At 35.6% G+C, this 15,846-nt stretch overlaps 1 pseudogene; it reads left to right on the forward strand.

Annotated features, from left to right (window-relative positions):
• Positions 1–15,846, forward strand: part of LOC102815936 — a 181,242-nt pseudogene that overhangs the window by 109,043 nt on the left and 56,353 nt on the right.

Genomic DNA, 15,846 nt, shown 5'->3' on the forward strand with positions numbered 1-15,846 from the left:
TGGGGAGCTCTTTCTCTTCTTTCCTAACCAAACAAGAGACAGAAACTGTGGCAATACAGTCAAGCTATAATCATCCCCTCTAAAACCTCACCATTTGGGCAAGAGTCAATACTATCTGCCATACACCAGAGCAGCATCTATAATCAACATCAGCTAAAAACATTCTGAACTGATTTATAAAAGCAGTAAACAGAGAAGCCCATCTCTTGATCACACCTACTAATAGGCCACTGGAGAATATTTTAAAATACACCAACATACATTCATCTAATCAATACAAATACAATAACACCACAATGTCTAAAAAGCAACAGAAATTTTCTGCTCATGTACAGAAACAAGGAAGAGTAACCCAAACAAGCAACCATGAAGAAGAGCTAGGAATTGCATTGGAGGGTGAAGAGGCTTTGGAAATGTCTGAAAAGGAATTTAGGAGCATGATATTGAGGTACATCAAAATATTCCTCAGAGACATTGAGGAAAATAAAGAAGTCACAAAAGCACTACAGGAACAATAATAATAATAAAAAAATAGATATAGCATCTGAGACAATACAACACCTGCAAAAAGAGGTCCAGATGATCAATATTAAAATATCTGTAATAGACAATACACTGAAAGGGTAAAGGAGTAGAATTGAAGGGATGGAAGCCAGAATCAGTGAGCTTAAAGACTAATTTCTCAATATTACTAAGGTAAAAGAACAAGCAGAAAAAAAAAGGAAAAGAAAAATTAATCTGAAGAAAGCTTAAGATTCATGTTGGACAACATAAAGAGGAATAACCTATGGATTATTGGAGCTCCAGAAAAGGAAGAAATAAAGAAAACCACAAATAATTGAATTCAATTCAAATAATTGAAGAGCTGTTGGGAAAAAAACATTCTAGAAGGTGAAAGAACTCCAGGGAAGATAGACTTCAAAAGAGAATCACCAAGGCATATCATAATCAAATTCTCCAGTCAAAAACAAGGAAATAATACTGAAAGCTAAAGGAAATGAAGTATTACAAAGGAAAGACAATAGGATTAAAATCTAATCTTTAGGCAGAAACCATGCAGGCAAGAAGACAGTGGAGAGACATATACAACACTCTGAAAGAAAAAATAAATAAACACTGCCAATCAAGAATCACATACCCAGCAAAACTGTTCATCAGATATGATGGAGAAATAAGAACATTTCAGGTTAAACAGAAATGTAGGGATTTTTAAAAGCCTAGTCAGTACTTTAAAACAAACTAAAGGGAATTCTTTAGACTGAGAATCAACAAAAGCAGACAACAACCAGAGATTGACATACATGGCAATACCTCCTGGAACTCAGCTCAGATACAGAAAACACACTCACATTCCCCTTCCCTTTCCAGTCAATTTGCAGTTGAATCATTGATTCCACTAGTTTTGCTCATATATTCTGATTCTTTCTCTAGTCTGCCTTTGGGAAGATCTTTATCCAATTTCATTTGTTCATGCTATTGATCAGATCAGGTAAGTTTGGGCCAAGAAAATAGAAATTAGAAAGTACTTTAGAAATACTAAGCAAGAAAATATTTAATAATGGAAATTTAGGGCCTGAAAAATCCTGTTGTGGTTGGAGGGGAAAGGTCAAGAAAATCTGCTGACTATAGAGTTTTCTATCAGATTTTCAAGATTCAGGAAGTTGCACAAGTCACAGAAAACCAGGAACAATAATCATTCCTTTCTGAGACCATGTAAGCAGGTGATTGTGTAAAACGCCTTAGGAATTCTACAGAGTATTATTTTTCTCAAAGCCCCAACTCTGCCCATACTGCTGGAGGTGCTGTATATAGGACTTGATAGTTTCTTTTACTTTTCATATGTAGGAGGAATGAATAAAATTTAGCTCAGGATTTGTATATAAACAATGTGGACAAATGTAATACGATGTTCAGTCCTAAAGCATAAATGGTGACTCACATCTATTAAGTCTGTTTCAAGATTAGTTACATTCTTACCTGAGTCAGGTTTTTGCAAGTTTTATTGTTGCTATGTTTATATTTAAAATTAATAACATAATTTTTTGTTTAATGTATCTGTAAGTGGTGATGATTAAATATAGGTCCTGGTGTGGTGCTGCAGTATAATGTGCTGGACAACAAGGACCATTTGAACCACAAGGTTGGCCTTCAAATTCACTTGCCATTCCTTGGAAAATTTATATAGAGTTGCTTTAAATTGGAATCCACTCGATGACACTTAACAACAGAAATATTGCTTGTTTAGTCTTTATTTTTCACATTATATTTTCACATTTTCCTTTCTTCTTCTCTTCATGGCTCTTATTTTTCATTCACATTATCATACATTTTTATATTATTGTTGTTGTTGTTAGGTGCCATCAAGTTGGTACTGACTCATAGCGACCCTTACACAGCTGAACGAAACACTGCCCGATCCTGGGCCAACCTCACTATTGTTGCCATTCTTGAGTCCATCCATGCTGCCGCTTGGCCAGTCCGTCTCTTTGGGGATATAGCTTTTTTTCTCTAACCCCCCACCTCACCAAACATAATATCCTTCTCCAGTGACTGGTACCTCCTGATAACATGTCCGAAGTATGAGAGACGAAGTTTGGTCATGCTGGCTTCCAAGGAGCACTCTGGCTGCACTTCTTCCAACACAGATCTGTTGGTTGTTTTGGCAGCCAATGGCACTTTCAACATTCTCTACCAACTCCATAACTCAAATGCGTTAATTCTTCTATGGTCTTCCTTATTTACTTACTGTCCCGCTTTCGAATGCATAAGTGATTACGGAAAATACCATAGCTTGGGTAAGGCGCACCTTAGCCCCCAAGCGGACAACTAAGCTCTTCAACACTTTAAAAAGGTCTTGTGCAGCAGATTTGCCTAATGCAATATGTCATTTGATTTCTTGACTGCTGCTTCTGTGAGTGCTAATAGTTGATCAAGAAGAATGAAGTCCTTGACAACTTCAATTTTTCTCCATTGATAAGAACGTTGTTTATTGGACTAGTGGTGAAGCTTTTTGTTTTATTTACATTGCGATGTAATCCGTACCTAAGGCTGTGCTTCTTGATCTTCATCAGTAAATGTTTTAAGTCCTCTTCACTTTCAGAAAGCAAGGTTTTATCATCTGCATATAGCAGGTTGTTAATGAGTCTTCCTGCAATCCTGGCGTCACATTTTTCTTCATATAACCCAGCTTCTTGGATTATTTGCTCAGCATACAGTTTAAATAAGTATGGTGAAAGAATACAACCTTGTTGCTCACCTTTCTTAATTTTAAAACATTCAGTTGTTCTGTTCGAACAACTGCTTCTTGGCCCATGTACAAATTCCTCATGAATACAATTAAGTGTTCCAGAACACTCATACTTTGCAATGTTGTCCATAGCTTGTCATGATCCACACAATCGAAAGCCTTTGCATAGCCAATAAAGCACAGGTAAACATCTTTCTAGTATTCTCTGCTTTCAGCCAAGATCCATCGGACATCAGCAATGATATCCATCATTCCACGGCCTCTTTTGAATCTGGCAGTCATTTCTGTGTTACCTTTAGTAAAAGTTTACTCGCATTGGATATCAAAATGATTGTCTAATGATTTCCGCATTCCATTGGGTCATCTCTCTTTGGAATGGGCATATTCCAATACGGATATCTTCCAATCAGTCTGCCAGATAGTTGTTTTATTAGACTCTAAAATTATGACTTAAATAACTTTTGTGTTTTTAAATCTTTACTTTTTGTTATTAATATTTTATTTGACTTTTAAGTAAAATCTTCCTGAATTTTAAATCATTTCTACTCTATCATCTTAAAATATTGCATTTTTCCATATTTAACTGTTTTCTTTTACTTCATTAATAGATTTAACTATTGCTCTCTATGCTTCCTTAAGTCTAAACATACATTTTAAGGCATTTTACATTGATTCACACTGTTCTTTTTTTTTTTTTTTTCTCGAACAAATATTCCTTCTTTATGCAGATGTTTCAGATGATCTCGCTCTCTAATATCTAAGTAGAATACCCAAATTTACATACTTCAACTAAAATATTCCCAATTATGACCACTTCTGTCCAAGGATATACATTATTGTAAATTCTACCAATTTATCTTAATTTATTTGTATCACCAAAGCATACAGACCTAGACTTGACTATTTATTTTAACTTCCTCAGTCTCAATATTTCAGAAATATTTACTCCATTTACAACTACTCTTTCTTCTGTTAGATATCATAGAGTGGTTCTCAATGATCATGACCCTATACACAACAGAATGAAGCACTGCCTAGTTCTGCACTATTCTCACAATTATTGTTATATTTTAGCCCAATGCTATTGGCACTATGTCAATTCTTCCCACTGAGGGTCTTTATCTATTTCATTGAGCCTTCATTTTAGCAAGCGTTACATCCTTCTCCAGGGACTAGTCCCTCCAAACAACATATTCAAAGTCTGAGAGATGATCTCATAATCCTAGCTTAATTTATTGCAATCATCTAATATGCATGTGAAAGTTGAATATAAGTAAGACCATGGAAGAATTTATGTGCTTTAACTATGGTGTTAGAGAAGAATATCAACAGTATCATGGACTGCCAGAAGAACAAACAAATCTGTATGAGAAGTACAGCCAGAATGCTCCTTGGAAACCAAGGATTGTGAGAGTGATAACATCATACTTTAGATGTTATCAGGAGGGACCAGTCCCTGGAGAAAGACATGATGCTTGGTAAAGTGACAGTCAGTCCCAAAATACGAAGACTTCCTGAATGAGATGGATTAACACAGTGACAGCAGCAATGGGCTCAACTGTAACAATTGTGAGGATGGCGCAGAACTGGGCAGTATTTTATCTATTTTTCATAACATTGCTGTGAGTCAGAACAAATTTGTTGACAACTAACTAGAAAAACAATAATTGTAAAACTTTAATTAATCTTTGTCACATTATGTAATATTTTACAGGTTCCATGAATTGATGATGAGGTTATGAGCTGTTGAGTCAGGTACTGACTCATAGCAATCCTGTATAGGGTTTTCGAGGAATAGCTGGTGAGTATGAACTGCTGATTTTGTGGTTCAAAGTGACCTTGCAGTCCAGCGTATTAACCTACAGCACCATACCTGGTTATCTTTGGAATACTGGAGGTCAGTATTTTGTCTATCACAGTCATATTAATGAAGCATATGTCAATCATTCTATAATTACATAATGAATATATTTGTGAGTATAAAAAAAGAAAACAATTCTGTGATGTGTTTTGAATAAACATGAAGAAATATTTGTTGTATAAACAGATAATTATCAAAAGGTTTATATTGTGGTTTACTAAACCAAATAATTCATGATTTTATCACATATATATACATGATGAAGGAGCTTTGCTTGGCTATTTGTCATTTGGCTGCTAACCACAAGGTTAACAGTTCAAACCTAACAACTGCTCTGTTTGTGAAAGGTGAGGCTGTTTGTTCTTGGAAGGATTTAAAGTCTTAGAATATCTATATAGAGGTAACAGTGGGTTTGGTTTGGATTTTTGGTTTATGTACAGAATCTGAGCTAGAGACTAATCAATCTTAAAATGACTCCTTATCTTTGATGTCAAGAAATATCTCATTTCTTAGTGCAAAACTATTTATTGTGCATTGTTGCCTCCTTGAACATTTCATGTGGCTAGATTATTATTTGTTTTAAGGAAGTGGTCTACATTACTTCAGTCACTGATACCAATTTATACTCCCTGTATCAAAGGTGTACCATGTATACTACATCTACTAAAATAAACTTTGTTGTTGTTGTTGTTGTTAATTGCTAATGAGTCATTTCAACCCATAGTGATCCTGTGTAGGGATTCCAAGGAGTGGCTGGTAAGCATGAACCACTGGCCTTGTAGTTCAAGCCAACTTTGCAGTCCAGCACATTAATCCACAGTGGTATCGTGTAATCCTATACTTTCACAGTCTTACCTTGGTCCTTTTCTAGCCATTCTAGAATGCAGTAACATTATTCTTATTGTTGTTAAGTGCCTCCAAGTCGATTCCAACCCATAGCAACCCTGTATGGGGTTCCTGAGGAGCAGCCAGTGAACTTCAACTGCCGACCTTGTAGTTCAAACCACTTTTCAGTCTGGCGCATTAACCCACAGCACCACACCAGGACGCCTATTATTCTTATTAGGTATGTTTAAACCATCAATAAATATAGTATTAATCTGCTAAATTCAATTTGATCCCTCATATTTTCCTGGTAATTCATTCCTAGATCTTTGTATTCACATGGTCTATTAGCACAGCTGAAAGTTAACAGAAACTTAACTTCTATAGGCAAAGGCATAAATCATCTGTAGAATTTCATAGCCAACTCAAGAGCAGTGATGAAATTTGAGATATCCAATCCAAATTATTTTAAATTAGTAAAATGGAAGTGTGCATGGTTATTGCTTATTGGCTGTCTTTGATATTATACAAAATATGTTAAAATTATTATAAAGTATTTTATGTTTTATTGGGATAAGAGTTTGCAGAATGAGATAATGTTCTTTGATTTTTATATAGATTTCTTGGGGGGAAGAAAACCTTTGAAAACCACTATCTCCATCTGATGTAGGGTAATATTATTTGAGGGTTAGAATTGATTCATTTTAAATCTTTCTGAGTAAAATACAATTAGTCGGTAATATGCTGAATTTTTTTTTAGTTAAGTTTCATTATTGTTCAGTTTGTATAACCAAAATTTTCATTTAATAGTGTGTTCCGAGTTGTAAAAGGAAAGAATCTTAAAATTAAGTTATTATTATTGATCAATTTTATACTGCTTTTTCTAACTAATTAACTCATCAAATTCTGGATAAAATGAAATTTTTGCAAATCATTTAATAATAACCCAACATGCATAAATAATCCTTTTAATTGCTGATAGATTACATCTGATGTTTTCTATATTCAATCAATAAATTATTTGGGATTAATTTTATATTTTGGATACTCTTAATTTTGAATTAACAGTCCTGGTATGGCTCTATGGGTTAATTATACTGGACTGCAAAGTTAGTTTGAATTGCAAGGTTAGTGGTTCAAGATCACCAGCCGCTCCTTGGAAATACTATACAGGGTTGCTATGAGTCAAAACTGACTTGATGGCACTTAACAACAATAACAATTGACTTGATGGAACTAACATTAAAAACAATTCTGAATTCTTATTAAGTTAACTTTTTAAATGATTAAATGGTCATACAAGTGGAACTTTAAGAGTTATACTTTTTAAAAGGAAAATGATGATACCACGTATTGAAAGATTTTTGTGACTGCCTTCAGTGACTTAATTCAAATTCCTTCTGTAATATAGATGGCATATACTTGAAGGAATTTTATAAATATGTGTTGTCTTCAAATTAATCTTTCACCTCTAGTTTCTTCCTCAGGTATAGAAAAACTAGAAGTGTCACTCCTAACTTTACAATAAAATTAGCTAGGCTAACTTCAAATTTATGATTTTATTGAAATCATAGGTAAATTATGGTCACAGAATAAACTCATCCTAAATCTCAGGAGAAACAATGCATAAAATAAAAGAGGAACTAACAAACACCCAACTAATGTAGTTAAAACCAGACAACAATAAGATCAGCTAAATTCCTCATAGGTTTGTAAAAGTCAAAGTGTGAAACCCTCAGAGGTACAGAAATTGCACTTCCTCCCTAAGAGAGAGAAAAGAGAGACAGAAGAGAGAGAGGACTGTGAGGAAATAGAGAGGAAAGAAAGGTGGCAAGTGAGAGAGAAAGAGAAATATCCCTGAACAGAGGTTTGGAAATCTGCATTGGGAAGCAATCACTGCAGCTGAGGAAAAGCAGTGGGGGTGAGCAAACCTTACTCTGGAGCAGGGGTAGCATTAAAAATTGACAGAAAAACTTTCACAAGAGAGAAGGAAAACTAAGAAAATAACCTTAAGAGTGAGGAGCTTGGTGCATTCCTGGAACTGCTATAAATACTCTCAGACAAGAACAGAAACTGCATTGCCACCACAGACCACCATCAAGGCAGAAAGTGTTAAGTATATATGAGTACACAATACTCTTGGTTAAGGATAGAAAAGGAAACACCATATATAAAATTACCGTTCCTCAAATACAACAATAAGAGAGACATAAAAAAAGGAGACTTAAAACTCAGAAGTAAGCAAATATTACTTTGAGAAAACACAAGTCAACCTAAACACAAAATACCTGTAAATTTGAAGATTATGATGAACTGAGGATAATCATTGTAAGAATAAATCTCAAACCCAGCCTGACTCATATTAGGCTGGGTTTGAGATTTATTCTTGCAATGATCACTTCACTGACTAGTGAAGTGCTGTAAGACAAGCACTCAACATCAAGGTTGGTTTTGTTGGAAGCAGCTGAGCCGAAGGTCCCTGATTTGGGGGTAGTTTAACCCAAGGATTGCAACTGAACAGTTGTGGTCCAGAAACTCCAGCTGCTTCCAAGTCAAGCCCCACCCCTACCCCCCACCCCCCCAGGCACTTGCAGGGCTGCCTCAGGGGACAGGGAACTTGCAAAGTCATTCCTTGTATTTAGCTATATCCTTCAGCTCAGCCTGTGCAACATTCTAGCCACCCTAATCAGTGTTCCAGCTAGCTACCACAAATTACAGTTTTTCTGATAAAGTTCTGCATACTGCTGGCTCATTCAGTACAAGATGCTCTTATACTCCTTACTCTTCCTCAAGTACCTCCCATTGGGCTGTGTATAAAATAAACTTGCTTCCTTGGTCTGTGCAGCAGTGTCTCCATCAGAGTGTTGTGTCCCACCTGGCCCCAGATTTACTACATTTAAATTGGTCTTGAGATGGATTGTCATACTGACAGCAGTAATAGGCTCAAGTATATCAATGATTGTGAGGTTGGTGCAGGACCGAGTAGTATTCCGTTCTGTTATTTTTTATGGTAGCTATGAGTGGGTTCCTAATCAATGGCACCTAAGAACAACACCAAACAATATGTTGAAATCTTAGCTATTGTATCTACAAATGTAAACTTGTTTGGAAGTAGATTTTTTTTTTCTTTTTCTGTTATCACTTAAATTATGAAGTCATACTCAGAAAGGTGATTCTAATCTAAATTCTACCTGTGTATGGTTGGAATTGACTCAATAGCACTTAACAACAACTGCAAGGTGGGTTGAACCATGAGGTTGGTGGTTCAAACTCATCAGTCACTTTTTGGAAAACCTATACTAGGTTGCTATGAGTGAGAACTAACTCAAAGGCACTTAACATCAACAATGTTGTTTAAAGGAATCCTGGTGTTGCACTGTAAGATAAGCACTGGAAAGCACTGCTTAAGAAGAAAAATAAGGTTGAAAACCTCTCACTCCCCAACTTCAAAATTTATTACATGGCTACAGTGGTAAAGACAGTTTGGTACTAGTACAATGAAAGATACATTGATCAATGGAACATAATCAAGAATCCAGAAATTACTCATCCACATACAGCCAAATGATTTTCAACAAAGTACCTAAATATATTACATGGGAGGTGATAGTCTTTTGAACAGATGGTGCTCGCAGAACTGGAAAGTGACATGCAAAAGATTGAAACAAGACCTTTATCTCGTGTCTTTTACAAAACCCAACTCAGCATGGATTAAGACCTAAATGTGAATCCCAGACATACAAAGACCATCAAAAAAAAAAAAAAAAATAGGGACAAATGTGAGGGCTCTAATTCAGGAGACGGAAAGGAGCTGTGTGCTGATGACCAGGGGATATGCTCGCAGGGCATACTTTGGTTGGTTGATGATGCATGGAAGGGATTGTAACCATGGCAATGTAATATTATATGGTAGGATGAATGTAAAGCTAATATTCTCCCATGTAAACTATCACATAATTCACAGTAAAACAGTTAAAAAAATAATAACAACTTATATTCCATTCAATAAAATACTTTATCTTAAGGTTAAAAAAAAAAAAAATTAAAAAGATAAGCACTAGACCATAAGGGTCTGTTTGAACTGCAAGGTCAGAAGTACAAACCCATCAGCTGCTCCTCAGAAAACCTTTACAGGTAACTTTGAGTAAGCACTGACTCAACAGCACTTAACAACAACAACAATGTTGTATAAAGGAGAATATCAGACATGGAAAGAGGGTCATAAAATAAGGAGGGCATATCCTATCATGTCCCATCTACAATAAGATGCTGAATGAAAATAGAGATGATTTTCACCTATGCCAACTAGAGTGTATCCCTGCTAATGCTCTGAGTTTGGACTAACAGCTTCCAAAAGTGTGAAGTCAGCTTCTTTTCTTTATAGTCACTCACTATGTGCCATTTTCTTATGGCAGTCCTAGGAAATTGAGTCCAAAGTAAAGTTTTAGAATTTTAAAGTGTATATGAACAACAGCAACAGAAGATAAATATTATTTTTAAATTGCTTAAGGGAAGCAGGCAACAGAGATCTGCTGACTGGAGACAATTATAAAGAGAATATTAAGAAAAATAATCAGTTAAATATTCAGATCAGGGAATAAGATAAAAACAAATCAAGACTGAGTCAGTTTTGCATATATGAGAACAATTCAGTGGATCAGTTTGTGCTACAAATCTATGAATGTGATTTAGGTAGGAATTTAAAAAGAGAATCCATATTTTCTATAACTTCTGTAAATTAGTTTATCTCCTAGACTTTTAAAGTTTATTAGAATCAATAAATTGGACAGAATCAGATGAAGTGGGGGAAGTAATAGAAAATAAGAAATATATAAATATGTTTTAAATTATTAAATTAATAAGCCTAAAAGATAAAAGAATCTTCCCTATTTTCCTTCAGCATCTGATTGTGGACTCCAACCCTCTTGTCACCAGACATTTGCCAGTTTGGCATACTCTAGTGACTTGCATATTACTGTGATGCTATCAGCTATGCTAAAAATATTTTAAATACCAGCAAGGTGTCATTAGAGTTTTCAGAGTAAGACAGACTAGGAAGAAGGAGAGGCAGACTACTTCTGAATATTTAGCCATAAAAAAATCATATGCAAAGTAACAGAACACTGTCAGATCCAGTTCCAGAAAAATGAAAACATTATGAATTGTAATAGACTATAGAGAGATATCGTGCCAGAAGATAAGTCCTTCAGGTTGGAAGGAACACAAAAACTACTGAGGAAGGGTTGCCTCCTCAAAGTAGAGTTGAATCTAGAGTAAATAGAGTAAAAGAGTAAACCTTTCAGGACCTCTATTTGCTGATGGGCACAACACAAAATAAGGAGAAACAACTGCAAATACCCTTTAATAATCATAACATGTAATGTACAGAGCCTGAATTTAGGAATATTGGAACTTGTAAAAAATTAAATGGAACACATAAAGATATATATCCTGGGTATTACTGAGGTGAAATGGACTGGTATAGGCCATTTTGAATAAGACAGTCATATGGTTTACTATGCCGGTATAAACAAATTCAAGAGCAACACATATCATTCATCATCAAAAGGAATATTTTAATATCTGTCTTGAAATGCAATGCTGTGTATGATAAAATAATATTCATATAGCTACAAGGAAGATCAATAAATTCCACTATTATTCAAATTTACACAACAATGACTAAGGCAATTAATGATGAAATTCTGATTCTACCAACTTCTTCAGTATGAACCTGATCAACCATGCCTTCAAGACACATTGATATTTACTGGTGATTGCACTGTGAATATTGGAATCAAAAAGGAAATATCAATATTTGGAAAATATGGCCTAGTGATAGAAATGATGCTGAATATCATCTGATAGAATTTTGGAAGACCAATGACATATTTATGGCAAATAACTTTTTAAAACAACAAAAAAGTGACTATACACCAGGACCTCACCAGATGGGATACCAAAAATCAAATTGACTACATCTGTGGAAAGAAACTGTGGAAAAGCTCAATATCATCATCCAAAGCAATTCAGGGGAAGACTGTGGAACAGACCATCAATTTATCATATGTAAGTTCAGATCAGAGTTGAAGAAAATGAAGACAAGTTAATGAAAGCCAAAATATTACCATTTCAAGAACACATTTGTTATGATCATTTCAAAGCAGTCAGATGGATACCAACATCAAATGTAGTTGTAGTGTACATATTCACTCATCAAAAGATTATGAAAAGATTAATTGCTAAAAAGTTAGGCGTTCTGTGACAAAAGATCTTGTTTGCAAGCAGGTCTGAAAAGTGGCTTGCAAGAGAAGGAAATGGTAACAGGTATTGAGTCTTATGGTGTTTAAGAATTGGGGTTAGAATGAGAGTTGTCCAATGGGACAATTTATTCCATTTTTTACAGATGTGTCCTTTCTATAGGTGTCCTGGTATGGCACTGTAGGATAAAGTACTGGACTGACCATAAAGTCAGCTTGAACCATAAGGTCGGTGGTTCAAACCCACTAGGTTCTGAACACTATACAAGATCGCTATTAGTCGGAACCTACTCATGACACTTAGCAACAAGAACACTTCTATGTGGTTGTTGTTGTTGTTAAGTACCGTGGAGTCGGTTCCGACTCACAGTGACCCTACACAGGGTTTCCAAGGCTGTAAATCTTTATGGGAGCAGACTGCTTCATCTTTCTCCCCCAGAACCCCTGGTAGTTTCGAATTGCCGAATTTGAGATTAGCAGCCCGATTTGTAACCACTACACTACTCATGACACTTAACACTTAACACAAAAACACTTCTATAGATGTTAAGAAAATGATTATGAAGGTTTTCTTACTACCTTGCTCAGTTAGTTATTTTGTTTTGTTTTGTTTTGTTTTTTTTAATTTAAGATTTTTTTATTGTGGATTGAGTGAAAGTTTATGGGGCATATCATCAGTTTTACATTCAACAAATCATATACCTTGTTTCACTACAATGATTATAATCCCCTCCATGTACCATCAGTTAACAGTATTTCTCTGTATTCACTTTAGTGTTTTAATAAAAACAAACAAACAACAACAACAAAAAATCACCTCCACTCAGGCATAAATAATAATTGATATTTCCAAAGGGCATATTCTGCAAGTCTGCCTCCTGGCCACCAGCTCTTCTCAGTCCTTCTCTTCTTAGTCCATGAATCTAGAGTCCTCAGCCACTCCCCTTCTCCATGCCCCCATCTCTGCCTCCATCTCTGCCACTGCCGCATCTCTGGATAGGGTCCGGCATTCTGCTTGTGTGCTTCTCTCTTGAAGGTCCTAGGATCCTCTGTTTCTGGACTGTAAGATTAACAACTCCCCTGTTCTTGTTACAAAACTTCTACCTTTACAATTGTGACAGTCGCAATTAGTCATGATAACAATTATGCACTATTGAATCATATGAAATTTATCTCCATCTCTTTTCTCCAGACCCATCTAGACAAGATGATAGCTATTCAGTGGGGACTCTTTCTTTCCCCCCATACTCTTAAACTAAACTCCCTCTTGTAAGCCAGTCACTTGGTGCCTTTGTTGTCCCCTCATTTTAGGTAGCCAAAGTCTAAGTTGCCCGTCCCTATCTACCCTGTGTACAGAGGGAATAGCACTGATACTTGATGTGAAGACTCCTTCCCTCTCTGTTGATATTTAGAGTACCTACCTCTCTGAGTTTATGTAGATCAGGTTCATCAAATTGTTTCTCTTATAATTTTTTTTCCCCCAATCTTCCTCTAGTCGCGTTCTGATTATCGAGCCATCAAGGCTAGGTCAAAAGCTCAGTTAGGTTTTGTCAGTTATTAACCAATCAGCACAAAACAGTGTAGTTGGAGCAGTACTGTACCACCCATATCTCACTTTCTCAAGCAAAAGAAGAAATGTAGCAGTTGGCCTAAAAATATTTAACTAGCCAAACACCAAAAATGGAGCTAGAATACTTATTACAAATTCATTGGTCACATATTATATTTAGTTTATGTTCAACTACATTAGCAGAGATTCCATAGCTAACACAACAGACACAACTGGAGACAATACTATTTGACTGATGATAAGTAATCAATTGCCATTCTGCAAAATCAATCAGATTTTTGTAGGAGTCAGACTGATAAATAAAACTGTAACATGATAGACAACACTACTCCCACTTTTAGAACTTTAAGAGTTACACTATTACTTACCAGTATCCTCATAACATGGTATCACTTTCAGTTGTTATATTGGCTGGGTGACTTCTACTTAGTGTATCCTACTACATTAGCTCTAATGCTCAGAGCAAGTGATGAAATACAGACTTCTGCCAAATAGCATGCAAATAAGTTTAGGAATATGAACTCAGTGGATTCACTGTGAAATATTCTTGTACAGAAATATTATATTTCTAGGTATCAATATAAATTTTAATTCTATCTCTGTGTATAGAGTGGTGGGAAGTGAAATATAGGTAGCACATTACTGCACTAATTATGATATTTTATTTTACTTAATACACTGGCAAAGCTAAGACCTTTCTCCCCCAAATTTCAATTCCTATTGATGCTCTGATTTTATGTTAAATATTTTCTTTTGCTGAAAGAAAAGCAGAGAAAGAGAAGATAAAGAGGAAAGGAAGGAAGGAAAAATAGAATAAAAGAAGGAAGCAATGAAGGGTAAAGACATATCCAACTATCAATTTCAACTGTCTTTGTGTCTAAGATGGAGGAAAATGAGAGATGGGTTGTAAATATGGTGAGTGAGCACGTGTCTGGTGCATTTTACTAGTGCAGATGGGAGGAGGCCATGGAGGGGCACACCACAGAAAGGTGTTGTTATCAAGTTAGATGCATCGGGCACCCTATTGCTTGGAGAAACGCGCATATTATATAGCATACTATGGCTTAAAGAAAGATGAATATGAATAATGTATGTCTGAATATTTGAGAATAAGTGGCATCTATTGGGGTATGACAGTAATGGATCCCATGGGACAACTTCATCGTATGAATAGAGAAGAAATCCTGATGCTTAAGTCATGTCAACACGAATCTGGTGTAATAAGTACTAGTACTGGACGTGATCCTCATGTTTTGTATACTCTTCATGCTGTTCAGATACTTATGCTCTGTGGTAGTATTAATGATATTGATGTAAATAAAGTTGTGGAATATGTTCAAGGTCTGCAAAAAAAAAAAAAGATGGTTCTTTTTCTGGAGACATTTGGGGTCCCACTAAGCAGCTGGTCTAATGGAAGTTTAATAAATCTCTGGAAGTTCCAGCATACATTGTGGTTATATTAGCATACAGGAACACTGTATACAGCATATAGAAATAGAGGGACCAATCTAAAAGATAAGGGCCCGAGAGACCAGCTGCTTCATGGGATGTGAAAATTTACTTTTATAAAATAGGGAGAAATTGACACAAGATTTTCCTTCTGTGTTTTGGCAACATTGGCTTTATTGGGGAAGCTGGATGTTGTTTATGTGGAGAAGGCCATTGAATTTGTTTTATCATGTATGAACTTTGATGGTGGATTTAGTTGCAGACCTGGTTCTTTGCTATTACTAGTCATGTAATTGCATCATGCAAACTTTGACTTAACTCAGTTGGTGGCTTTGTGAATGACAGTTACCATCAGGTGGACTCAATGGAATGCCAGAGAAGTTACCAAATGTATGATATTCATGGTGGTTTTTGGCTACCCTAAAGATAATTTGAAGGTTTCATTGAATTGACAGAAAGAAACTGCAAAGTTTCATTTTAGCATGTCAAGATGAAGAAACTGGAGGATTTGCAGACAGGCCAAAAAGATATGGTAGATCCCTTTCATACTTTATTTTGAATTGCTGGACTTTTACTTTTGGAAGAAGAACAAATTAAACCTGTTAGTCCTATTTTTTTGTATGCCTGAAGAAGT

Source organism: Chrysochloris asiatica, unplaced genomic scaffold (assembly GCF_000296735.1).
Source record: "Chrysochloris asiatica unplaced genomic scaffold, ChrAsi1.0 scaffold00370, whole genome shotgun sequence".
Classification (NCBI taxonomy): domain Eukaryota; kingdom Metazoa; phylum Chordata; class Mammalia; order Afrosoricida; family Chrysochloridae; genus Chrysochloris; species Chrysochloris asiatica.